Here is a 2,817-nt window from a genome sequence, read left to right on the forward strand (position 1 = left end):
CACGTGCACCCTGCTCCCCTCGCTCCTGCTCCCCAACTCAATGGTCTGTAGTTCCAAAGTACAATCTTGGTGATGATTTTACATGGGACTTTTATTTGACATGAGATTTCCTTATAAATTGTAAAGCCAAACGGTATCCCAAGCCACATCCCAATGTCATTTTTTGGCTATTTTGATGCCAATTTACTTCTTTCAAAGAGACTAAGTGTATGAATAAGGTGATCGGATTAATTTTTTTTTTTTCCATCAGTCATAGATATTCCTCTCTAAAATATCATTAATTGGAAAATCCACTTCTGGTAATTCGCTACAATACATTGTGAAAATTATAGGATATGTATTAAAACTTTGTCATATTTTTGTCTATTTTTTAGAGAAATGTAAGCACCTAATGCTGCCAATAGATGTCCAGGAGGATTTTTGAAAGTGCCTATGCACCTAACTTCTGTTATGTGCCTAGGTGCTTTTGTAGGCTCCACAAGGTGTTTTACTGCCTCTTAAGGGCACCTATACACATGCCCAATGCTTGCTCTGATGCATTCTAATTAGATCGCATTAGAGCAGACTTGATTAATTGAATCTGCTGGAGCATTCTAATTAGAATGCTCCAACAGCCTCAGTGTCACAGGTATTCAGTGTCTCTGCATTGCAAAATGGTGGCAGGGGTGCTTTAACTAAAGCTTGTTGAACAACTTTAGTTAAAGTGTCCCCTCCACCATTTTGAAGTGTGGGATGCTGAATACACATGACATTGCAGGTGTTTTAATTAGAGCAGCTCCTGAGAGCCCCCTACCTCCAGTGTGGAGCACATGTAAAGACACGTGTCTAAGTACCTTTAACACTTGAGTCCCAAGTGATTTGCTCAATATTATCTACATGGCTAGTCAGTTCTGAACCTAGAAAGGAACCCAGTTATTCTGGCTGCCATTTCATATCTTTACCCTGTTTGTAGCTGACATCTTTGCAGACCTCTGCTTTGTCATTTTGTTTATACTGAGTTTCTGCTCATATTATTTACTGAGTAGGGAGCTTATGAACAAGAATAACTTATCCAATAGAGGCTTTGCTATTTGTTTATGCAGGGTAACATTTTTAAAAAGTGGAGTCTGAGGCTCATTGAAAATCAATGAGAGTCCTACATGTCTCAGTCAGTTTTGAAAATGGGATCTAGATTCTGAAGTCTTCAGAAAATATTACCATCATCTAGTAAAATTTGGTCGGGTAAGAGTTCTAAGAGGCCTGTCTATACTACAAAAATGACCTGTTGCCAACAGTGGATACCAGCAACATGCTGCTCAGCTAGTGGAGTGAACATAATTTAGCTGCAAGTGTGAGTAGAGACAAATGATTCTACACCATCACGGAAACCATGGTTAGAACTTGCAGAACATGAGGACAAGACATATTAATTTTTATTATGTTAGGAGTAGGCTTTGCTTGTGATTAGTGGAAAGGTGCTGAACACCGTTTGTGTATGCTTTTTTACAAGCTACACCGAGTTTTAATACCCATTGCTGTAGTTTTTTGTGGTGTTCCCAAATAGTACTGAGCATTTCTTTTTCCAGGAAGACTGTCACTCCCTGTCCCCTCTCCATCCCTCTCTCTTCCCCCTGCAGAATCCATTCTCAGCTGTCAAATTAAAGACATTTTTGTATTGTGGCCATTTTACCCATTAGGTGGCAGCAGCCACTTACCAATTGTTGAGCAGTAGTTGAGGAGAGCAAACATCTGATAAGTGTACAGTTCTCTACTGCACAGCTTGCTGGCATATGGATTAATACAACCATAGACCAGTGCATATACAAATCATATAGAGGCCTCGCTGGAACAAAACTAGGCATACTTCATACAGCTTACACAGAAATGCTGGGAAAGTAGCTCATTAACTTTTAAAGAGCCTCCAAGGCTAACATATAGAGAATGAATTGATGAGACAAGTACAGAACAAAACAAAACAAAAAATCAGTGACCTGGCCACAGGTGTCCATATCTCGTGGGAAGGTTGCACAAACTGATGAGAAGAAGGGTATGAGTCAAGTCACCTAAAACTGTTACTTAGTAACTGGTGAGAACTAGGATGTGTATGCTGTGAACTAGGATGTGTATGCTGGGGCGTCTTTCCATGTGCTCTGGGGTTGGGGGCTCTGAGAGCACGCGTCTTTACACATGCTGTCAGAGCTGCTCTAATTAAAGTGCCTGCAGCGTCGGGTATTCAGCATCCCGGTCTTCAAACTGGCAGCGGGGACACTTTAACTAAAGCTCATCAAACAAGCTAAAGTACCCCTGCTGCCATTTTGAAGTGTGCAGATGCTGAATATATGCGACGCAGAGGCTGCACGCTCCCACAGACTCGATTAATTGAGTCTGCTCTGACATGTACATTAACGCAGATGTCTGACGTGTGTAGGTGCCCCAAGTTGTTTTGATTGGTGTATAAAGAAGAGTCTGGTAACTATGAATACTGTGTCCTGGGCTTAAGACTTGTTTTTATATCTGCGTCCATCCTGACAGAGCAATCAGAGTGGCCAGTGCAGCTCTGGCTGGGAGAGCACGCAGGTTGCTACAGAATACTTTTACGAGTTCCTGATTGCAGGAACACCAGGTGATAGTCTGATAACCAGGGATCCTGGTTTTCTCTGATTTTAAAAAAAAAAAAAAAAAAAAAGATCCCCAATTTTTGGATTAAAAAAAAAGTAACCCAAAATCTACATTTTTCTATGATTAAAATAAAACTCCGCTAGTATACAGATATATATAGTGGTGTTTAATTTTAAATTGCAGAAAAATGTGGATTTGGAGTTTTGTGTGTGTTTTTTT

Source organism: Gavialis gangeticus, unplaced genomic scaffold, assembly GCF_001723915.1.
Source record: "Gavialis gangeticus isolate Ggan-Ray unplaced genomic scaffold, GavGan_comp1, whole genome shotgun sequence".
Classification (NCBI taxonomy): Eukaryota; Metazoa; Chordata; order Crocodylia; family Gavialidae; genus Gavialis; species Gavialis gangeticus.